The sequence below is a fragment of the Globicephala melas genome, chromosome 8, assembly GCF_963455315.2.
Source record: "Globicephala melas chromosome 8, mGloMel1.2, whole genome shotgun sequence".
NCBI lineage: Eukaryota > Metazoa > Chordata > Mammalia > Artiodactyla > Delphinidae > Globicephala > Globicephala melas.
In genome coordinates this window covers 104,054,412-104,078,979 of record NC_083321.1, presented here as the reverse complement: position 1 = coordinate 104,078,979, position 24,568 = coordinate 104,054,412, and the positions used below count along the sequence as shown (strand labels likewise).

General features: G+C 51.4%; 1 long non-coding RNA gene across 26 annotated transcripts in view; it reads right to left on the bottom strand.

The window, feature by feature from the left end:
• Positions 1-24,568, bottom strand: part of LOC115844432 (uncharacterized) — a 326,879-nt gene that overhangs the window by 218,998 nt on the left and 83,313 nt on the right. For all 26 annotated transcript variants that reach the window (XR_009564997.1, XR_011377660.1, XR_011377659.1 and 23 more), the window contains one exon: positions 9,778-10,012. This is a non-coding gene — a long non-coding RNA (uncharacterized lncRNA). The remainder of the gene's footprint in view (positions 1-9,777; positions 10,013-24,568) is intronic.

The following is a 24,568-nucleotide window of genomic DNA, read 5'->3' as shown; positions in this document are numbered from 1 at the left end:
CTTGCTCCCAGGGCTCTTCCTCACCTTGCCTCCACCCTCACCTGCACTCTCATCTCATCTCCCCAAGGGAGTCACTGCTTCCACAACTGCTCACCTCTGGGCCTTCACTCAATGGGCTGTTCCCTGCTCGTAAAAGGCAAAACTAAAACAACAAATAAAAGCACCTGCCTACCCCTCCAGGGCCAATTCAAATCTGACTTCCTCCAAGAAGACTGCAGGTCCAGAATCTGCTCTTTCCTTTGCATTCCAGCCTCAGCCTGTGCCACTGCTGGAGCACCGTGCGTGGTTTTGTAATAACCCTTCGGGCATGGCTAACCCCTACCACTAGACTGTGCTTCTCGGAGACCTGATCGTCTCCATCTGTGCCGTGTCTCCCGTGCTGAGCCAAGCCCCGGCCCAGAACCGGTGTGCGATAAAAGGTTCTTAAGTTGAAAGACCAAGGTTGGCCCAGCGTGAGGCTCCCTTTGCCCAGGTCCCGAGAGCTGCTCCCGTTAGTTTGGAGCGATTCAGGCTCGCCTCTACCACAACTCTTTACCTCGGCAACTACAAACAGGAAATCCAGGGGGAGGAAAAGCTGTGGCTGATAGAAAAGCAAGCTCTCAGCCCAAACCTCCAGCTGCCTTGTTAAAATGAACAAGCAGCAGAGAGAAATCTGTGGCTTAGGAGTTGGGTTTCTTATTGTTATCACACACACACACACACACACACACACACACACACACCACACACACACACACACACACACACACACACACACACACACACACGGTATACTTTTCCCAGGAATAAGCTGGCTTTAACAAGCAGCTGAATGAACAAATGGAAGATGAGAGGCAGAAAGAGATCTGGGGGCTAGAGCACAGAACCAGTGGACCTTTTTTAAAACCCCCATGAGGAGAGTGGGGTGTTACATTGGGCCTGACTGTGCCAGGGGGTGTCAGAGCCCCCCAGATAAAACGAAGCCTCAGAGCCAGGACCAATCAGAGACAGCACAGCTTACACAGGTCACACTGTAACTGCCTCTCTCTCCTCTACATGTGTTCAAATCCCAACCGAGCGTCCAGCACAGCAGGTAAAAACGGGGGCTGTGCTGGCGTCGTGGGTCTGTCCCTTCCTAGGGAGGGGGGTTCCCTGTGTCTCAGGGCCTCTCTGCTATGATGGGAATAGAATCACAGTGCTCGATTCTCAGGGCTCTTAGGCTTACAATTTGGGTTGGCCAAAAGGTTCGTTCCGGTTTTTCCATAACATAACATCTTATGGCCTTTTGGCCAACCCAATAAGTGAGATAATATACGTAAGCAAACAGTTCAGAGCATACTCAAACCCTCCATCCATCCATATTAGGGTTTTTTCTTTCTTTTTGGCATGTCCACTGCATGTCAAACACTGCTGAGTGAAACTGAAATTTAGATTCTTATGTGGGTGTGACCTGTCAGGGAGAGCTCCCAGCACTTAGACGGGGAGGTGACGGCACCAAGCAGGACCGACACGGAGGCCAGGGGCAGTCGTGTGGACCCGGGGGCTGGGCTGCTGCAGTACTGGGTGCTCCCACCTTTTTCTCCACCACCTTCGTTTCCTGGGAAAGTCCAGTTGCCCCGGGCCCAAGGCATCCCCCATCTGTCAAGGCAGGGTCGGCCCCAGAAAGAGTTATTGCCAAACTGCCGTGCTATCCCAGTGCTCAAACTGAAAAGAGAACTGTTCTCAGCAGGCTGGGCCTGTGAACTCTTTTCAAACTGCGTCCAGCTAGGGAAACTCCGTTTTCCCACTGGTGTTTGCCCAGGAGGCTGACACACATCCCGGATCCCCTTCTACCCTCCTCACCATCCTCTCCTGCTTCTATGGACGTCCTTGGCCTTCAGCCGAAATCAGGGGTGCGCTGTGCACATGTAACAACCAGCTGTTGTGTGCCGCTTTCCGTGGTGTAAGTGCTCTCACCACGGAGTTGGGAAGAGATGCCCTCCGTCAGGTCTTGTGACCCCACGAGCCGGCTCCAGGACACGGAGCCCTCGCCGTGCCCTCCCCTCCTCCCCCATGGCCCTGCAGTCCTATCTCCAGAGGAGCTACTGCAACTGCCTTTATTCTTTCTACCTCCCTCATTTCTTTCAGGTCACTGAAAGCGAATCATCCTTTGGAAGGCAAGTCCTAGTGTCAAGGAATCTAGGTTGTTCTCAATGCTAGGAGCGTCCAGGACGGCCACGTACAGCCACTCGGCCACGCAGGGCACAGCTCCACCGGCACCATCCACGGGGACTTTAATGTGAATGGTAACCCCAAGATTGGTGCGGAATGAGGGGCCTGGGAGTGTCTGCACTGCAGTGAAAGGGCGTTCCTGAGTTAGGGGCAGAACAGAAACCACAAGGCTCCCCAAGACCCCCATTCCGGGGCGAATTCTTGGTCTCAGCATTATCTCCAGCTGCCGGAGACTCTAAGCAAATTGGTGCTGGGGGCTCTCGGCAGGTCACATTATCCTGTCCTCTCCAAAGAAGCACGTAGACATTCACCCTAGGAGTTGGCTCTCTGCCAACCTACTGAATCAGTTCATTTTTTAATTGATTCAACAAACAGAGAGCATCTCCTAGGTTCCAAGGAAATGCATTGAACAGAATAAGAAGTTCACAGCCTAGTGGGTGACCCAGACAAGCAAGCCAGCTCTTTCTCATCACATTGAGAGATACGTACACACCAGGAAAGGAGCATCGCCACAGGTAAATTTGCATCTGCTAATAGCGACCGTGTATTGAAGGCTTACTCTCAGCCAGGACTCTGCTAAGCATCTCCTCGATGTTATTTAATCGCTACAGCGATCTTATCAGGCAGATATTATTATCCCCACTCATGCATGAGGCTTTAGAGGCCTGGAGACATCATGACTTGCCCGAGGGCACACAGCGACGAAGTGCACAGGTGGGTCTGGCTACACAGCACTTGCTCTTGAACTCTGGGCTACACCAGACCCCAAACTGTCTTGCAGTTAATGGTGGCTAATCTCTGGTCAGTTAAGGGCCAAATCTTTCTCTGTATCCTCTGGGGGCTGCTGAGCTGCAGACTAGCCAGAGGGACCCAGAGAAAGAGACCCTCCAACTACCCAAGGAACATGCGGTCCAAGTGTGGAGTCGAACAGCCACCAGGCCACTGCAAGTCACCCCACTCCTCGAGCCCACTTCAGATGCTTCCTTGGAAATTCTGACTCTGAGATCTTAAATGGCAGCTCAGCGCTATTTCTGAAAGCACACATGACAGCCAGCAGACATTTGGTTTTCTTCTTCTTAACAGGCCCTTGTTTCTAAAATGGAAAACCTGGAGAAACCAGTGGAGTAGAGACAAGGTTTTAAGTTGAAGGGAGAAGGGTAAAAAGGAAGAGGGAATTTCACTCCTGGAGAATCATTCTGCCAAGCCAGACCCCCTCAGATGAGGCAGAAGATGGAATTTGGGGACACGATGACCTCAGGAAAATCTCCAGGGACTCCAACTAGCCTGGTTCCAATGACACTTAACAGCTCATCACCCTTGCCAGCTCTGGACCCAGCTGAGTTTGGCCTTTTGAAGCCCTGCAGAATCTAGCCCACTTGCTTCTCTTCCTGATATGCAGAGATCTTAGAAAAAGTAGCCAATCCGATTCCCCTCGGGTAACAAAGCAGGATTCAAGATGTAGGGAGAGAGGCTCTCTCAGCTGTCTAAGATCAGAAAACAAGTCCATGGCAGGCTTTGGAAATAATAGGACTAATTTCCCCGGGCTTTGGTTTCCACAGCCAATCTAAAGAAATCCAGGCAAAGGATCCAGGGCCTGAAGCAAACACACAGTCCAAAAAAAAAAAAAAATGATTAAGAAGAGAGCTTGTGCGTCACAGCAATTGGAAAAATCAGGACATGACAGTTTCTTCAACGTCTGTCTGGCTGCACAAAGTAACACAAGTCTTAAGACTTCCTTCTCCATTCCTTCTCCTGACCTCTGAGCCTCAGGTATCCCGGAAATCCTGTCCCACTTCAAGTAGCTAATAGACCTAAGAGTTTTCTTTTCTGAGCACAGAGAGAGTGGGAATAAACACTAGTGACTGAGAAACCGTGGGCAGGACAAGGCAAAATTCCAGGTGGACTTGTGCAACGGAGAAATGTTCCAAACTCTTCTCACCGGTGATGCTTCTGATTGAACAGGGCCCACACCACAACATCCAACCATTCCTGTGGTCCGCAGGCCGCGGTTGCTTGGACGGGGCCATCAGGCCCTGAGCCAGCCAGATTGTGGAAGTGAGTTCCTCCTGGCAGTAGGATTCCCTGAGCTCTGCAGCCAAAAGCCACGTGGGGACAAGGCAAATCCAAATCTTGGCCCCTACCTGGAAGCCACAGCTCACATCGGAGACTCAAGGAAGATTGCCCTTGGGCCTCTGGCCAGCTCTGACCCCTGTGGCTGGAGCCCTCAAAGAAGGTCCCTGGATGGCAAATAAAAGACTTTCTTTGGGATTCACAGTCTCTTCAAAGGATGTTCTCTCTGGTCAAATAATACAACACACATTTTTCAGGGAAAGGGAGAAAGCAGAGGCTGGGGGCAGCACCCATGAACGCCCCCAGGCCTCCTCTTTCCCCCATCACCTTACGGCAGAGGAGAGAAAACCTGGGCTGGCCCAGGCCCACTGGGACGAGGGTGCCCAACAGACGGTGCCCAGGCTCATCCTGGGCACATCCCCAGCTGGGACACCCGCCTGGCTGGGCTGCCCTCCTTCTAACCCTGTTTGTCTTATTTTCTCCAAAGAGCCCCCGGACAAGGAAGAGACAGTTAGAAATCACTTCTTTTCAGATCTTGAAAATGAGGCTCCTAAGGGTTGCTGAGTTAGGGAGGAAGGGGAACATTTGCGTCTCTCCCCTTCACCCCAGTGGGTTCCTAAATCTAGTTGCCAAAGAGGTTCTGAGGACTTGCCGGTTGTTCTCAGATGCCTCGTTCACCAGCCCTGAGCCTGAGCCCAACTCGATCAGCCCAACATCTGGAGAAAGCTCCTGTCCAGAACCTTCTCCTCTTCTTAGTGGAGGGAGTCTGGGGACATAGGAGTCCCTGTCCCTACAAGAGACTCATTGGAAGCCTGCAGATGACTCGCTCACAGGAAGAACATCTTCCTCCTTTTAGAACCCAGGGTCCCAGCTCCCAGATCTGCGCTCCCCATGTTTCTATATGCTATTCTCATTTAGTTTTAACTTCAATTTTCTTTTTTCTCCCCATCAACTACAGTCTAAAATCCACTGCAAGGTCATGCCCCAGGAGACAGAGCTAGGAATCCAGTAGTGCTTATGGAAGGGCCTAAGGACTTGGGGTTCCAGTGCAAGTGGTGTTTTGAATTTAAGTTGGTTCCCCTCCAGGATTTGGCACAGAGTGGTCTAGAGCAGGCTTCTCAGGATTTTCAAACTAGAATGCGGCAGGTGAGACTGACAAGCCAAGGTGGGGGAATCCAGAGCTATCCCTGGAAACCCCAGGAGCGTTGATAGAAAGCCTTCTCCAAAAACCACAAGAAAAGGTGACCAGAGTGAGCAGATCACACTGTGCCATTAACTGCTTATATGACTATCAGCAAGTCACCTGTTGGAACCTTAGTCTCTTCATCTAGAAAATAAGAAAGAGATCGGGGAATCTGGGGTTAGCAGATGCAAACCAGCATATATAGGATGGATAAACAACAAGGTCCTACTGTATAGCATAGGGAAATATATTCAATATTCTATGATAAAACATAATGGAAAAGAATATAAAAAAGAATTATACATATGTATAACTGAATCACTTTGCTATACAGCAGAAATTAACAAAACACTGTAAATCAACTATCCTTCAATAAGGCTAAGAGCTACCGAGAGCAGGAACTCCATCTTTACGGCGTGCTGTGTTAATGTGCTGTGTGCTATATGCAAATGTATGGTGACGCATGCTTCAGGATGGCTCATCCCTCCCGGCAATTATCTCACACCTACTCACAGGGCCCTGTGCCAGCCCAGCTGGGGACACAGCCATGAGGAAACAGGAAATCTCTCTCTCAGGGAGCTCAACCCAGCTAGAGAGAGACAGGGCCCTTCATGAGCAACAGACACAACTGTTCTCGGCGCTCTAACGGCGGGATAAAGAAGGTCCAGAGGAATCGCTCAGAGGGACATACCAGGAGTCGGGGAAGAAACGGAGTATAACCAAGGTCTCAATTTACGGTTGTGGTTTGGACATGAGGGAAGGACAGTGGAAGCAGAAGGCACAGTGACAGCAAAGGCGTCCTGGAGTCCCGGGAATGTTCGTGGAATGATGAACGTGGGTGAGGGCCAGGGGCAGGACAAGGAGAGGGACACCAGGTTGGCAGGACAAGCAAGGAGAGAGCTGAGGGCCTTGAACACCAAGCTGGGGAGAAGAAAGTGTTCTCAAAAGACAGCGAAGTTGGCTTTCGTGCTGCCTCCACGTTTGCCCTCCCTTCAGCCTCCCAAACCTGATCAGATCCCAGGCCGTCACGTCCCAGGATGAAACGAGCCCAGCCTGCCAGCCTTGTGCTCACGTGACCTCAACACCAAAGAGTGGCCAGGTCCAATCAGAGCATCGCCCACCGCACACCTGTCTTTTCACATGAAACTCTAGACCATGGAAGGCCAAAGGCAGCGACACTCCAGACCTCTCCTCCATGGGGAGGGGCTCTGAGCCAATCGCCCCTGTCCAGGGCAGTCACTGGCTGGGAGGGTAGAGGTCCAGGCTGTGCCGGGACACTGCCTCCCGACTTGTTCGTTTTGGTACATCACACATCACAGACACAGCACTGAGGCCATCAGGATGCTCCCCAACCCCGCCGGGTCTCCTGCTGAGCCAGCTCCAGCCCAGCCCCAGGGGAAGGATGGCGACGGGGCTGCCAGTCAGCTTCTCCTGCGGAGGCGTCTCCCCCATGCACTGAGCAGTTATCTCTAAGGGTGATTAGGAAATAAAACAGCTCCTTTCCCATTAGCCGCAAACTGGCCCATTTGGGCCCTGAGACAGCCCAGCTCCAGGAAACCCGGGCTCAGCAGACGGCTCAATTAGAGCAGGTGGTCTCCCCACCCCGTACGTTCTCCTTCTGCCTTTTCTTGTTTGGGGCAGCAGAGCGGGGCGGGGTTGGGGCGGGGGGGCGCCTTGAGGTTGAACTTGTTGAAAGTGCAAGGGGAAGAAAATTGTTCTCATCTGAATACACAGAGTGAGCTGTTGCCAGAGGGTGAAATCTACCCAGGGTGAGCTCCCCTTACAAGCCAACGCGGTATTGGGCCACAAGGGGCTCTTGAACTTGGGCCAGCGCTATCTGGGTGACCCTGGAGACGGCTGCCAAGTAGACGGGATGCCCCGAAGGGAGGCGAGACAGCAGGGGTGGGTAAGGGTGCGGGCGGCGGGGAGATCTTGGCCCACACTTGTGTTGCAGGCATTCAACACACACCAGCCCTCCGTCCATGTCAGTGAGGGAGGGGGCAGCGGACGGGGGTACCTGCACCACAGATCCCAGTTCACAGGGCCTGTCTCTGACCCCTCAGCCGCGGGGCTTGCGGGTGGGATCTCTGGCTGCTGCATCTCCAGGATTTCTGGGAAGAAGCTGATGTAGTGAACGGATGCCCTGGATACTCCCGGTGATGTGACATCCTGAGAACATGCCCCAGCTGCTTTGGGGTCACCCAACCCTACCAAGCAGCCTGGCTGCCCCAGAAACTCAGAAAACTTTTCCATTCTGAGAGTTACAGCAAATGGGCTCTGGAAAAAGAGAGCAAAAGGACAAATGTGAAGGGAGGAATGGGGAGGGATGGGGAGTGAGTGAAAGCAGAGAAAGGAATCTACGTGGTACCCTAGAAAGAGCACTAGAATGGTCCAGAGACTGAGTCCTGGTCCCTGCGCCTTTTAAACTAGCCCGATTGATAACTGCAGGCCAGACCCTCACTCTCCGGTCCAAGAGGGGAGCTGGGCTATGTTACCTGAGGTTCCATCCAACTCTCAACTAACACGTGGTGAAACCAAAACACAGGAGCAGTACCTCCAACTCTGCCCAGGTCATGGAGAGCGTCATCCTGACCCCAGATGTCCCTGGCGTCTGCTCCAGGGATTGAGAGAAAAGTGCTCTTCTTCTAAGACCTGGAGATGCTGTTGCACACGTTAAGCCAGGTAAGCCAAATTACACGGAAAATGCATTTTCTGCACTGGTGGGAAAGTGTGCAGAGAAATAAAGACTCAGACAGCAGCGTTTCTGCTTCAAAGGGGCAGGGAAAACCGAACACGGCAGGCCATTGACCGACAGCAGTAGAAGCATCCCTTGCACTGAGGCATCTTCGAGGAAGAAAGGGGCAACCTGCAGAGGGACATTCGCACTGTTTTTCCCAGTGGGGCCAGCTCTACACCACAACCGCCACTCCTCCCGTTTACGTGGTGCTTGACACGTTCCAAGGCTCAGCATGTGTTCGACTTTGCTCCAACCTCAAAGCCCCCAAGTAAAGGAGGTGGCAGCAGTGTCTCCACACGGATGAGAAAATCAAGGCTCGCAGGTTAAGGGACGTCCAGCGCTTCCTCCACACCTGCAGCATCTCCCATGAGGCTCATCTTTGGGGGCCAGTAGAGGACAGGCAAGAGCAGAGGGGAAAGCAGTTACAGTGCCAAGGACTGGGGAAAGGAGCCTTGGGTTCCATTTCAGGGTGTGTTTTATATCTCCATTTCTTAGTATCCCCTCCCAATTCCCCCAACTCTTCAACATATGTCAGAAATGTCAGTGCTTTCTGGTCAGGATGTAACAAACTGCAGACTAACAAAAAATGCATAGAACAATGAGAAGGGATCATCTAATCTACCCTGTCATTTTACAGATGGGGAAACTGAAGCCCAGAGAGGTAAAGTGACTGGCCTAAGGTCACACAGCTAGCTAGCAACAGAGCCCAGGTTAGAACCTGCTATTCCTGACCCCTGACCATGCCGGGCAAGTCAGAACTCCCGGCCGATGGGAATGACCGGGGAAGGACCTGGGAAGTTCCAAACGCAAGCGGTCCCTCTGTGCCCTTCCCCCCTCCTGTCTTGAGGTCGCACCCCCAGGCCCATATGCTCCACATCAAAGTTGGAGGCTGAGCCAACAAGCCTTCCTCTCATATGGAATGACTCTGATATTCACGTCCGAGGCTCTCATTCCAACTGAAAACCTGATGCCAATCCAAATACAGCAGGCTAATCAGAAAGCTCTTGGTTCTTTCCCCTTGTTTACAGAGCCACACTGGAGGCCTGAGCCCCTCTGACATAACTACACAGCTGGTGCTGGGTAAGAGCTTCCCCCAGAGTGGCGAGGGAGGCCTCTCTGAACTGTAAGGGGTCTCCCTGCCTCTCTAGATCATCGTGCGCTCCTTCCTTCACTCCACAATCACGTACTGGGGTCCACTGTTTGTCAGGCTTTGGGCTAGGAGCAAGATCCACAACTGCGGGTGAGACAGAAAACCACCTTCGAGGAGCCTTCCTTCTAGCTGGGAAGCAAGTGACATCTACATTTTCTGGGCAAATTCTGAGTCGAAGGGAATCAGTCGAAGGGAACTTTTTGGATTACAAAACCCAAAGCAGTGGCATTCCAGCCCAGCAGGTCAAAGTGACCTGGCATCTCCAACTCAGTGACGTGAGGCTGTAAATGTATTACGGACAGGGGATTTGGCCAGTTACCTGGGGGAGAATTTATGGAGCAGGCAGGTCTCAAACAAATCTTGAGAGAGAAAGAGGATTTAGAAAGATGGAGCCTAGAACCTATGGAGCAAGGGAGGGGAAAAAGAAACTAGTAGGTGGTCACTCACCATGCTCTGCTGTGGTCAGCGGGATGTACGAGTCATCTCGACCCTTCTGCCCACACTTGTGTGAAGTTGCCATCACTGCTCCCATTTCATAGATGAGGAAACTGAGGCTCAGAGGGACTACTACCCATGATCACAGTTCTGTTCCAGGCCCGTGTGAGTCCAAAGCTCACGCTCTTTTCACTGCGCTGTGCCCAGGGAGGAGCTGAGAGGAGACTCCGGTGCTGATTATCAAAAACTACAAAAAAGCAAAAGACAGCTTAGTTACAGAACCTGCAAAAAGGTTTGCAGTTTAAAACAGTCATTTGTTCACAGTATTTTTCAGTGACTGTAAAGCCATGCTTGTCTTATCATCACCATCTCCATCACCAATCATTCTGATGAGACTGTGTAATGAACGAAAACCACCTGCTAGATACTGAGCCAAGTTATGGTTCAATTTCATTCTCCCAATAATGGGTTTACTTGCACGATTACTGTCCACATATTACAGATGAGAGAACTGAGGCATGGGGAAAACTCACCCAAATTACACATCTAGGGTTTCCCCGGTGGCGCAGTGGTTGAAAGTCCGCCTGCCGATGCAGGGGACACGGGTTCGTGCCCCGGTCTGGGGAGATCCCACATGCCGCGGAGCGGCTGGGCCCGTGAGCCATGGCCGCTGAGCCTGCGCGTCCGGAGCCTGTGCTCCGCAACGGGAGAGGCCACAGCGGTGAGAGGCCCGCGTACCGCCAAAAAAAAAATTACACATCTATTAAGTAGCACAGCTGAGATGCCAGCCCAGGTAGCCTGACCCCAGATCCCATAGTGTCAAGCACACTGCTTATTCTTTGAGATTCTACCTGCACGAAGTTGGGGGTCACCTCACAGATGTCACAGAGACAGAACACATGGCAAAATGTACAAGGAGGAAAACCACTGATCTGACTGGGCCACGTGAAGTCATGGAGTGGTCCTTGTGGAGGCACAGGACACTCCATAGAGACATCAGTCTGAGATGATTTATGGAGAGAATGGAGTTTCAGGAGCTGCAGGAGGAGGAGGACAAGGAAACCCAGGTGCAGCGGGTCCCACAGGGACAGGACGCACAACCTCAAGGCCACAGCTCTCGCAGACCCAGCCCTGGGCCCAATTCGGGCTCATGCCACACCTCCCAAGCACCCCAAAGGCAGCTGCGTCCCTACGGAGTTCCTCTGTCCCTACCACGTGACGGGTGCCAGACACCGTATCCTTCACGGGAGGAAATATATCTCGGAACCCGATCTCTCGTTACAGGACACGCCGCTGCTTCTATAGGCTGTGAGTGGAGCCCCACGGACCTTGTCTCCCCCAGCCCCCCATCACCTCCTCCACTCCCAGCTCTCCGCTTCTCCATAAATCATCAGCCCAACGGAGCCAAGTTCAGCTTCCCACTTTTCAAGTCTGAGGGCATTTATTCCTGCTGATAAACTGGATTTAGACAGCTTCGCAAACCCCCGACTGTGGCCAACATTATGAAGGTGAAATATTCCTGGAGCCCCGTCCTGTCAAGGAGAAGAATGTACAGCACAGGCGCAAACTGGCACTTTTCCCACCCGTTTCTGTTCAAGGGAGAATTACTTCTGTCAGGGACTGCAGCTGTGCTTGAGGGTTGGCTAGAGATATAAATCAGGATTATTACATTGGTGCTTCCCACCAAACTCCCAGAGAAGGAAGGTGGCCCTGCAGGCCTCCATCACAGCCTGCGGCTCCACCAAAACAAATAAGGCCCTGGGACCAAACCTGACCGCCACCCCGGCCAGCGCACGGCCGAATCCAGACTGTGAAGACGGCCGCGCTCCCCACCAGTTCTGCAGACTCGGGAGGACGGCTGGCATCCCTCGTGTCCTTGTACAAATCCAGGGGTCACGGTCCAGAACCCAGGCCACCCTGCAGCATCTACTGTTTCTCTTTTTTTCGTTCTTTCTTTCCGTCCTTCCTTCCCTTTCTCTTTTTCTTTCTTTTCTCTTTTTCTCTCTCTCTCTCTCTCTCTCTCTCTCCCCCCCTTTCCTTCTTTCTCCCTTCCTCTTTTTCTCTTTCTTTCTTTCCTCCTTTCTTTCTTTTTTTTTTTTTTAGGATTCTAGCCAAATCTTGCTGTGGAGCCTGTGTCAGACATCAGGAAATGGCGCTCATCAGTACGATGTGCTAGACTGAAAAATAAAACTGGTGTGATGCATGGAGGCGGGAGGGGAGCGCCGCCATCAGCGCCTCCCGTTCCTAGAAGCCGCGTGCAGACACCCAGCGAAGCTGGGGCACGCGCAACGCCACTCTGAGGCCCACGAGGTTAGAGAGTAGCACAGGGAGGCCCAGGGCTCTGACTCCCAAGCCCACACGCCCCACAGGCCGTGCTCCGGGAAGCTTCCACTCACTCTCAGACGCTGCCCCCCTGCCCTGCAGTTTCGTCACGCACGGGGAGGCCCCATGACTGACGGAGGCCAGGTGAAGGGACCAGAGGGCCCGGGGGCCTCCAGAGTCACGTGTATCCACCTTGGCCTCCCCTCCCTCCACACCCGTCTCGGAGGCGGGGCCAGCGTCACCAGCTCCCAGAGTGAGAGGCAGGCAAGTCCACCAGACCACTAGCGGGCGTCAGACAAAGGGACAGTAAAACGGGACGCAGAGAGGGCTGCACGGGCTTCATAACCAGGCAACGTGGAGTCCGATCCCCGCACCCCGCCAAGTACCAGCCGTGTGGCCCCGAGCAAGGTACCTGCTCTCCGTGGGACTCAGTCTCCTCGGCTGTAAAATGGGGACAGGACGCCCCCGCGCAGGGTCAGCAGGTGCCGCCCCCGCTGCTCTTGGAGTCCAGCCGGGAAAACCAGCCCCTCCCCCCGACCTCAACTGGGCTACTCTGCTTGGCCGATGGACCTGCTGAGTAGAGTTGGAGTAGAGTTGATGAACAATGTTGTGTTAGTTTCAGGAGTACGGCAAAGTGATTCAGTTGGTACACATACATGTATCTATTCTTTTTCAAGTTCTCTTCCCATATAGGTCAGTACAGAGTAGAGTAGAGTTCCCTGTGCTCCACAGTAGGTCCTTGTTGATTACCTATTTCATATACAGCAGCGTGTACATGTCAACTTGATTTTAGTTCCTCCTTGTAAGTCTTGCATGGTGTCACTCCCCAAAACCCTGGATCAGTCCTCGGAAGCTAGCAAACTCCAGACCTGGCCTGGCAACCCCAGCTCAGCACCTGGCTCGGGGCTCCTGCCCCACCTCCTCCAGCCTCCACCCCGCCATCAGCATTGCCTCTCTCCTGGCCGCCCCCAGCAGACTGCCAGGTCTTCCCGCCAAGCACCCAGACCCTGCCAGTCCTGAGAAGCTGGGATGGGAAAAGATACTTCTGTCTGCCTCACAGAGGTTGTTTTAAACAGGAAAAGTGACATATTACTATATGCAAATGCTATTAAATTCTGAGTACAAGAATTTGTTACACAAAATGCGTTCAGTCTGCTCTGTTTTGTAATGACTTTTCAGATAGCACATACGTTCAGTGTACCCTTCGAACTATACGATCCATTTCACAATCACTGAAAATGTTTTCACAGTTCATCTCCCACTCCAGACCCTCACCCTACTTCCCCAGAAATAACCACTGTTAACAGTTTTTTGTGTGTCCTTCTGGAAATTTCCTGTTCCTCCATAAACACGTGCCCAATTGTTACACAAATGAGAATATATTGTACATTCCACTCTTTGCCTTGCTTTATGTCTTACTTAAAGTTACACTTTAGAGATTGTTTTCATGACAACACACACGGAGCTGCCTTATTCTTTTTGATGGCGGCACGGGGTTCCATGACTTGGATGTCCTGTAATTCACAATCTGATCTCTAGGGATGAACACTTGTGCTGTTTTCAGTCTCTGGCTACTAGGAACATTGTGAGAGTGGGTCTCTAGTTCACGCCCGTCTGCCCATATGTGTCAGTGTGTCTGCAGCATAAATTCCTAGAATTTTGAAATCTGATGGTGTCGGGTTGCTTCCCAGTGCATTACACACGTTTATGCTCCATTTATGCTCTTAGCAGCGGGCTATTGCTTGTTTCTCCACTTCACCAACATTTGTTACCCTAACGTTGTATATCAAAGTAATGCATGCAAAAGTCTTACAAACTGTGAAGCTCCATGTAGATCTGAAAAGGCACCCTGCTTGCCACCTCTCCCGAGAAGCTTTCCCTGATTTCTCACTCTCCAGAGGGACCGCCTCCCTCCTCTGATCTCACACAGCACCGTGTCTGCTCCTTCCTCTCTGTGCACGTGCGCTCCTGTTACTGCGGGTCCACAAGTGCTGGTCTTGGCCCATCGACTCGACTGTGAAACAGAACTAGTTGGCTCCGTTTCAACCTCCTGCAGCAAACTTTACACGCTTGCACAAAATAAAAACTTGCAGGGTTAAATTTGGATCCTACCAACCCAAGTTCCTTGGGTTCTGACTGAGGCTGGCCGTGTTGGGCAGGGGAGGGTCTGGGATTACTGGAAGACGCCAGGGTTCCCTCCACTGCACCCTGCAACGTGCTGTTGGTATCCAGTTGTTTCTCCCCTAGCCCGGGGTTTCTTGTGAGAGTCAGACCGTCTCTGATTTTTTACTGGGTCCAGAGTGTACCTTCCCAGGTATGTGAGCCCTGGCAAGAGTCCCATGCTAGACGTATGCTTAGCAGCTGGTGGCTTTACCCTGGGGGTGGGAAACAAAGAGAGTGAATGGTTTTTTCCCTTTACTCCATGCAGCTCCACAGGTAATGCAGGCAGACCTCTGTGAACTAAAATACTGCTGCCATATCAGTAAACAAAGGATGTTGCAGCCGTCAAGCCATCACATTACAGCCTCCCCAGGTGAGCCCTGAGGAAACTCAGTATGGGACAGGATGCCCACCATCTAGAGGTCAACTGCTGCAGCCACCCCTGACGACAGTGCACCTGAAGTGACTCAGGATGTGAAAACGCAGGATACTGGCCCCAGACAGCTGAGGTGCACATCAAAGGAATGATGCCAGTGAGCCCAGACTTTGCATCGTCCCATCCATAGAAAAGTGCGAATTTCATTAACTTGAGATGTCTGGTTTTCTTTGATTAACAGTAATCGTTTGATGTTCCCACTACCTGGTCTTTTGTTGCAAAAACTCCTAATATACATCCTGACACCCCCTCGCCTGTTCAGAACAGTATCTCAGCATTGTCTGAGATGCTGCCTCTCGGGCTTGAGGTCCTCGGACTGTCCGCTGAACGAAACATAACTCTCAACTTTTAGACTGTGCACCTAAGGAGAGTGAAAGCCACGTCCTGCCCAGTCCCCCAGCTAGCAAAGTCCAGAACTAACACCACCTCAGGCCTTCAGGACAGCCACTGCTAATACACCAAGATGGACAGAGCCCTGGATGTGGAGTCTTCCTGCATGACCCTGTGACCCACCCCTGCCCTTGTCTCCTCTTCTTTAAAGTGGGGACCACGTTCCCCAGGGCTTGTGGTGAGGACGGGGTAATAACAAATAGCTCTTCAGAGTTTAGAAAAGTTTTTTTGCAAACACGTTTCACTGATAAAAATGAAAACACAAAGCCCACATCAGGCCCAATTCCCAGCCACCCTGGTCTGTAACCCCTAGCCCGCCCCAGTCTATTTTCCCAATCCCTAAGAAGGGGGGTGGCGAGCCTGGAATGTCTCTCCCCTCATCTCACAAGTGGATCCAGATGTGGCAAGCACTGGAGCCACCTGCACGTGTGCACCTGTGCCCCTCCCCTCCCCTCCCAGGTCCCTGGTGGGACCACCCGCTGCCTGGCTTCAGGGCTGTCTGGATGGCCGCTGAGGGGCTCCAGCTGGGGGGGCGAGGGCCCACCTTTTTACTCCCATCAGCCTCTCTGACAGCAGCAGGAGGTCAGGTGGTGACAGTGCTCAGCAGTTCTGCCCAGATCCCCCTTCCCCAGCCAGCGCCCATTTTCCTGGGGTGCTCAGGGACCACGTCAGACAGATCAGAAGCGTCCACAGCCCTCCAAACACAGCCCCCGCCTCCCTCTGCCCTGCCCGCTGAGTTCCCCAGCCTGGAGATCTGGTCCTGGAGGAGTCAGGTCGACCAGAAGAAGCCACGAGGGTGCATCACAGATGCTGCTGCCCTGGGCAGCCTTGCAGTCACTCTGTTTCTCTTCCTCTGTCCTCTACCCTCTAACGCTTCACGCTTTTCTTCCTGTCTGTCCACACTCACTGCCCCTCCCTTTGTTATGCTCCGTGTCTCAGTGTCACTTCCTGTCATTGTGGATTTCTCCCTTCCCCTTTCTCTTTCTCCCACTGCCCCACTCTTTGTCTCCCAGCTACTCCATCATTTTCTGACTTTCTGAGCTTTGGGAATAACTGTGTTCCAGGGCCAAAGCAAGACCTTGTAAACCCTCATGTGGGGAAATTCAGCCTCTTGCTGGGGGGTTGCCATTTACTAAGAGGGCGGTTGGGATGCCTGGGTCTCGTGCATCAGTCCGGGACTCAGAGCACATCCAGCTGACTGCAGCCTGTGAGCACCTCCTCCCAGCACCTCTCCAGCCTCGTCTGCCTCTTACTCTCTCCACACAGGGAAATGCTGTAAATCCTCTCTTCCTTATTTCCCAGACCCTCAACACATCCTTTACCTCCAAACCCTGCTCACAATGCTTTAACTCCAGTTCCAGAACACAGTGAATCAGGAAGGGTGGTGATGGTAAAACACCATCACCTGCCCAGGGAGAGAAAACAGACCTGCCCAGGGAGAGAAAACAGACCTGCCCAAAGAGAGAAAACACACCTGCCCAAAGAGAGAAAACACACCTGCCCAAGGAGAGAAAGCTCTGTCTCAGAAGAGAGGGAGTTTAGCATGATTGGATGTTTCCAACCAGAGGGCAGAAGACAAGCTGAGCTGTCAGAGAGAACCAAGCATGAGCTGGAGAGAGACGTGGGGAGCAGGACAGGGTTGGTCTAGGTAAACTTCTAAATCTTTGAGATGTTTCTGTACCTGAGTTTCCATATCAGGCAGTTGTGAGGCCCTGGGCTTGCTATCATAAGCTGCTGTCAACTCTCAGGGATTTTAAGCTCAGATTCCCATGGTCCCCAGTTAATCTGTCCCTACAAGAAGGGCCATTTCTAAGCTAGAAATTTCCCTCCCTGCCCCCTGCCCCCCAAACACCTGTACTTTTTCTGGCCAAGCCAGCTCTCTCTCTCTCTATTAAATGCACACTGGACATGGGGCTTGAGGGGGGCGACGCTTTGGGTTTTTCTTCATTCTTCTCCTTTTCCCTGTTACAGCACTTTCAGGTCCATTATCTCATTCTTCTTGAGAAACTCACCGTGTAATTTGAAAGTGAGGAGCTGCTAGCCCTGAAATGAAGACAACTCTCTTGGAGATGGAGCTAGAAGGTTTACTCCCGAGACGAAAGCCGGCCAGAGATGCGGAGCTGGGCGGTGCGCAGCCGAGTGGGGCGGGGCTTACGGAGGAAAGAGGAAGACAGCTTAGAGCAAACAGCCAGGACAGGGTGGTCGTGGGGTTTCTGCTTGAGTTGCTCTGTATCGATGGACCGAGACCCCAAAGGAAACTTCCAAGAGGGAGTCCCTTGGCCTTTTGTTCACTGGACAATAAATCCTTCACCACCCCTCCTCCCTTGACCCCCTGCCCCCGCCCTACAATGCAGAGCCTCCTGAAGCAGCATTTACTGTTAGGAAGAGAGGAAAAGGAGCATGTGGCAGGGAGGGGCTGACTTCCTCTGCACAGCCACTGCTGCTTCCTCAACGCAGACCGGGGCACAGAGTGGTACTTGGCAACCAGCCTTCAGCAAGCTGTACTTTCTCATGGCGACACTCAACGCGAGGCTCCCCTCCCAACACCATGTACCCCTCTGACAGGGGTCTACAGTTAAAGTCTTCTGAGTCAGCAGTTTCTGTTGGTTTCATTGGGATCTTAAGAGCCTCTCGGGCAGTAGAGATGTCTCTTTTTGTTTTTCTTGCGGTACACGGGCCTCTCACTGTTGTGGCCTCTCCCGTTGCGGAGCACAGGCTCCGGACGCGCAGGCTCAGCGGCCATGGCTCACGGGCCCAGCCGCTCCGCGGCATGTGGGATCTTCCCGGACCGGGGCACGAACCCACGTCCCCTGCATCGGCAGGCGGACTCTCAACCCCTGCGCCACCAGGGAAGCCCTGAGATGTCTTTGTTTTGATGGAAGAGGAGACAGGAGCAGGATTCAAATAAAAAGGTTAGTGTTGATTGAAAAGTTTAGAAGCACTGACTTTGGAGTCAGAGCAGAAACTTTCAAGTTCAAATCCCTTTTACTTTGCTGTGAGATTTAAAGCATATCACTTACACATCCGGAAGAGATTATAATAAGGGTAATAAGAATGCCAGCCTCATAGCACTATGATGATCCTGTGAGATACCACATTTGAAGCATTTAACACAGCATTTGACACAGTCACTGGTCAATAAATGATAACTGGAAAAAAAAAGAAAGAAAGTCATCGTGTACCAGAAGAAAAGCTCTTGTCTATCTGTTCCTGGGGTCAGTGGCTGGGGAGAGTTCTAGAGTTTTTGAGGGCTTCCCCTGGAGTCCTAAGATACAAACGGAACATGGGTGGAATTCCAACAAGGAACCCATTCTTCTCAGACCACCTCTTTATCTTCAATCTTAGACTATTCATAGAGACTTGAAAGTAGCCCCACCAGTGTTTACAAAAATTAGCCTCTGGTTCCAGGAAAACTTTAATTTCTTTGACTTCAAAGATCTTTGAAAGCAAAATTGACCTCCAAACAATAAAATGGAAACATGGTTTGCAACAAAGATAGAGTAAATACCTGTGGTCAAAGTGATCATTGTTCAGAAACATTCTCTCCTCTCTTCGTCTCCAGGAACAGAGGATGCATCCTTGGCCCTGGGCTTTTGACCAATGGGAGGTTTGCAAGTGCAAAGTAACCAAGGACGAAAGAAGCACTTATACAATTGAACTTGTTCTCCTGTGCTTCTGCCATCACCTTGGAAAGAACCTTCCAAGCTGGCCTGCTGGTCCCACAGGGATGAGAGACCCATGGAGTAGAGCTGCTCCAATAGGGTCCAGCCTGTGTCCGCTAACTCAGAGAGGCACAAGCTCAATCAAGCCTCATTGTTGTACACGATGTTGTTGATTGCTATGGACTATTACTGAAACAACAATTTAATGACATAGAAATTGATATTTACTGGCATAGAAATGGGATTCTGCTACGACGAAAAGCTAAAATATATGGCATTGGGCTTTGAAACTGGACAGCAGGTGGAGGCTAAGAAAATGGCAACTTGTGTTGTACGGCGGTGAAATATTTGGTAAAATTACATCCAGCAGTAACTTGGAGATTGAAAAAATATATAATGAACGTGTGAACTTGGGCAGCATGTTGAAAACATGCGTTGACTTCTTTAGCGCTACATGATATTATAAAAAGAGAAAAACTTTGAAATAACTGATCAATTTGCACTCAGATTTTAGAAAGAATATAAATAAAACAACTTATCTCCAGTCTCTCTACCCAGTAAAATTTCTCAAATTAAAATACAGCCTATAACAGATTAAATCGCAGCACAGACCAAATATACAAAGCAGCCAATATAGCATGGGGAGCTCAGGATAAAGACCAAGGCAAGGGTATGACAGCCTCTGTTAGAACCTCTACAATAATGAAGGTGGTGCCAATTCAGCCTCTGACCTGGAGTCTAGAGATCATAGGACACGGTCCCTGTGGGAACCATGGAAATGCCCCTCTCATGTCCCCAGTGGTAGGAGACTAAGTGGCTGACAGCACCAGCTACCAGCCTCTGAACTCCACCCCTACTGTCACTCTGAGGCTACACGTCCCACTGGCTGTTCCCAGCAAACGGCAGGGATTCTCAGCAGGCCAGCAACTAGAAGACACGGGGCACCTCTGACAAGCCACCTTGGCTTGAACGCTCCCCTGGTGTCTCTCTTAGAATTTTACCGCAGACTGAGATGCTTCCACCAACCTTCCCCTCTTTCCTCCACCTTCACCCAGGGACAGACCGATACTACAGGCTGACTGCTCCCCCAGCTCCCTCCCCATTTTTTCTCATCCTTACTGACATCTGCTTCTCTGAAGACACTGCTCGCACAAGTAGCCCCAGGAGTGGTCCAAGAAGAAAAAGATAGGGATTGGGTACCGGATCCCACCACCACCATCCTTTTTGGTAGAGGAGGCACAGATGGTGTCTAGCACAAGATGATGGCTCAAGTCACTAAAGATTTCACCAGTGGTGCCCTAGGGAGCATCCCAGTAGGAGGAATGCTGTGGCATTTTTAAAATATGGACGGGATAATGCCTACAAAGACAGCAGAGTTAGCTAATTACTGCTACGTTACAATGTTGCCCTGCAAAGCGATGGACACCAGGGCCACTACCATTTAATGGCTATGTGTGTGAGCTAGGGGGCCACCGAGGGAGCCCCCAGTGAGGACCTTGTCCCCTACAGTGGACAAACAGACACAGCTAAGTGACAGGCTCAGTGTCCGTTAGTTACAGAGCTCCGGAAACGGAGCTCCAGAAGCATTTCAATACTCAGCCAGTGGGTCTCTTCTGCAAAAGGGAGATCCCTGGTGGGCAAAACGTGGGACCCTGCAAAAACGGGGATGTCCTGATGGACAATGTTGGCCCTGCAGACTTCCTGTCCCTCCAGAGCCTCAGGCCTTGCAGCGATGGCCCAGCCTTCCCTACAGACAGCTAGCACTTCAGCAGTGGACGGTGCTCCAGGGCCCTCTTCCCCACAACGAGGCGATAGGTGCCCCCTTAGAAGCTGACCCCATCCTCTCTACTGGGTGCTGGGACAATAACTAGAGTGAAGTTCAGCTCTGTGACTCTACCAGACATGTTACATACGCTGTGTCCAAGAGGGAAGGGAAGAAACCATCCACTGGAGGAACTGGAAGAATCAGCTGCCTGTGCAGCAGGCCCCATGGGACCACTCCCGGGTTTGAGCTTGAAGGCACTACTTCAAAGCGGCCAGGACGCAGCTACAAAAATTGCAATCGCTATGTTGTGCACCTGCAACTAATACTACAGAATATTGTAAATCAACTATACCCCAATGTTTTTTAGGAAAAAAGGAAGAATATTGGATTATTGGTATGTTCATATCAGTACATTGGGACAGACCAAAACATAAACGAAGTGGCCAGGATGTAAGACCAGGTAAGCAAACACTGACTGACTTCGGGGCACTCTCTCTGATTAATGGATTTTACACCCCAGAAAGGACCACAGGGAATGGGGCAAACAGCTGCTGGCATGGCTCCTAAGACCAGGGAAAAGCAATGGCCACTCAGCAAACGGAAATGCTCCAGCTGCTCTGGCAGACACAACAGAAAGGCAAGAAGAGGCTGGGGGAGTGGGCGTGCTGGGGTAGACAGTACAGACTATGAGGCAGAAGCCCTGCTAAGGCATTATGTCCGTTCCTATAGAACCCAAAGACCATTCTTCCCCAGGCCACTGATCACTGAGAAGATTAGAGGGGCCGGGATTGCTGGATTTAGCAAATATAGGATTTCCAGTTAAATTTGATGTTGGGAAAGGCAGTCACAAAGCTGGACTTCTTAATATCCACAGGAAGGACAAAGCTCCCAAGAAATAGAGGCAACAAGGGTGCTGCTGAATATCTATAATCCCAAAAAGTCACCACTGGAGGAGCAAGAGGTTGAAGGCAGACGGTCACCTCAAATAAGAAACACAACCCTTTGCAGGATCACTCGCTCCACAGGTGCCTGGAACCACTGACCGGAGAGATGACTAGATTCCCAAGAGGAAGGACCCTGCAACTCCATGGCAAATACATACCCTGTGGTTCCCCAAAGGGTCTTACTGCCATTTGCTCAGGTGATCGTATATAAGGGAAAGGAAAGAACCAGAATTCTCCAGGACTGGTGAACAGAGGGCCCTAGCTGACATCAACAGCCACAGACCCAAAGCATCATAATGGCTCCCCTGTTAGAATGAGGCCTCTGGAGCCAGGTCACAAACGCAGGCCTGGCTGAGGTACAGCTCACAGAGGCCCTGCGTCCACAGACTTGCTACACACAGTCCCCAGGGATATCGCTGGAGCTGGGATACTTGGCCGATGGAGAAACCCTCACAACCGATCCCTGGCTCACGGGAGAGGAGCTATCAGAGTTGGAAAAGCTCACTGGGAACCTCTGAATCGCAGCCGAAGTATCATGTCCCTGGGGGGACAGCAGGATGAGTGTCAGCATTAATGACCTACAAGATGCTGCGTCTTTGATCCTTATAATATTTCATTTAATTCATTAGTCGGGTCCCTGCAGAAACCAACAAGCTACGGAGAGTGTCTATAAACACCACCGGCCTAAATGTGTAGGAACTGCCGTTGCAGCTGCTGTGTCCAAAGTGACGCCACTGCTGGAGCAGATTAACAAGACCACAGGGCATGTGACTACTGCCTTTGCAAATGAATTCTTTTCCACCCAATTTAAAAAAGAGGATCAGGGACTTCCCTGGTGGTGCAGTGGTTAAGAATCCGCCTGCCCATGCAGGGGACACGGGTTTGAGCCCTGGTCTGGGACGATCCCACATGCTGCGGAACAACTAAGCCCGTGCGCCACAGCTACTGAAGCCTGCGCTCTAGAGCCCGCGAGCCACAACTACTGAGCCCGTGTGCCACAACTACTGAAGCCCATGCACCTAGAGCCTGTGCTCTGCAACGAGAAGTCACCGCAATGAGAAGCCCGCGCACAAAAACTAAAAGAGTAGCCCCCGCTTGCCGCAACTAGAGAAAACCCGCGCGCAGCAACAAAGACCCAATGCAGCCAAAAAATAGATAAATAAATTTATAAATAAATAAATAATAAAAAAGAGAATCAGAAACAGTTTGCACTTGTGTGCGGCAGAAAACAATATTCCTTTACAGATTCTCTACAGGGCTGTGTGAACTCACCCACCCTCTGTCACAATATCATCCAAAGAGATCTGACTGCCTAGACAGCCCACAGGGTATCACACTGACCCATTACATCAGCAACCCCATGCTTGCTGGGAAGACAAGGCAAGAGGCACGGGGAAGACACATGCACTCCAGGGGTGGCTTATAAAACCTACGAGGATCCACGGATCAGTCACTTCAATTAAGTGTTTAGGGTACAAGAGTAAGAAGCATCCAGGATATCCTTCCACAGTAAAAGATGCATTGCTGCATCTTGCATCCCCACCACAAAGAAGGATGCTCAGTGCCTGGTAGGTTTCCTTGGGTTTTTTTTTTTTAAGATTTTATTTATTTATTTATTTATTATTTTTTGTGTGTTGGATCTTCGTCGCTGCACACGGGCTCTCTCTAGTTGCGGCGAGTGGGGGCTACTCTTCGTTGAGGTGCGCGGGCTTCTCATTGTGGTGGCTTCTCTTGTTGCAGAGCACGGGCTCTAGGCGCATGGGCTTCAGTAGTTGTGGCACAGGGGCTCAGTAGTTGTGGCTCACGGGCTCTAGAGCGCAGGCTCAGTAGTAGTGGTGCACGGGCTTAGCTGCTCCGCGGCATGTGGGATCTTCCCGGACCAGGGCTCAAACCCGTGTCCCCTGCATGGGCAGGCGGATTCTTAACCACTGCACCACCAGGGAAGTCCCTTCCTTGGGTTCTTAACACAACACATTCCACACCTAGAAATGTTGTCCTTCTCCTTGTACTGGATGACATGGGAGGCTGCCAGCCTGGAGGGGGGTCCAGAGCAGGAAAGTTCTCTGCAGCAGGTCCAGGCCATGGTGCTAATAGCCTTGACACTTGGGCCATTTGATCTGGCAGACCTTGTGGTGTTGCTAGTGGCAGCGTTGGGAAAAGATGCAGCATAATAGATATTACAGTGAGCTTGGTGGGAAAATCACCACGCAGTCCTTCGGGATTCTGAAGTAAGTCTACGCTGTCTCCAGCAGGGATTTATAAATCAGTCAAGCACAGTCATTAGCATATGACTGGGCCCTGGGAGAGACAGGATGCTCCACCACAGGACACCAAGTGACCACACACTCAGCGCTGCCCATTATAAGCTGTGCTCCGTCAGACCTACCAAGTCACAACACTGATGCTCCCAGTGACAGTGCCCCTAAACCAGAAAGGGCATTTCAGGGACTGAGCTTGAGCAGGCCCAGAGGGCATGAGTAAGCTGCGTGTGCAAGTAACCCAGATTCCACGCCGCCCACCATAGCTGCCCCAGTGCCCCAGCTCCACCCACAGCTCCCACCATGCCACTGTACGGCTTCCCGTAAACCCAGCTAAAAGAGAAAGAAAACCCTCAGTCACTGCAGCAGGCTGAAAATGCGCCCAGAGCTGTGCAGACCCTAGGCCATCGAACCTGAGTGCCACCTTTTTGCTCAGCTTGTTTGAGGTAGAACTGACAACTAAAATTGTACTATATTTAAAGTGTACAATGTGATGAGTTGATATCCACATTCACTGTGCAATGATCAGCAAAATCAGATTCATTAACGTATCCATCACCTCACATAATCACCGTTTGTTCTTTGTTAGTGAGAATACTTAAGGTTTATTCTCTTAGAAAATTTCAAGTGTCCAGCACAGTATTCGTAGCTATAGTCGCCATGCTGTACATTAGATCCCCAGCACTTATTCATCTCGTAACTGAAAATTTGTACCCTTTGACCAACCTCTGCCTGTTTCCCCGCCACCCCAGCCTCTGGCAACCACCATTCTGTGAATTCTACCTTATAAGGCAAACGAGATGTCGTGGATGTGATTAAGTCAAAGATCTCGAGATGAGAGGTTTCCCTGGATTACCTGGGTGGGC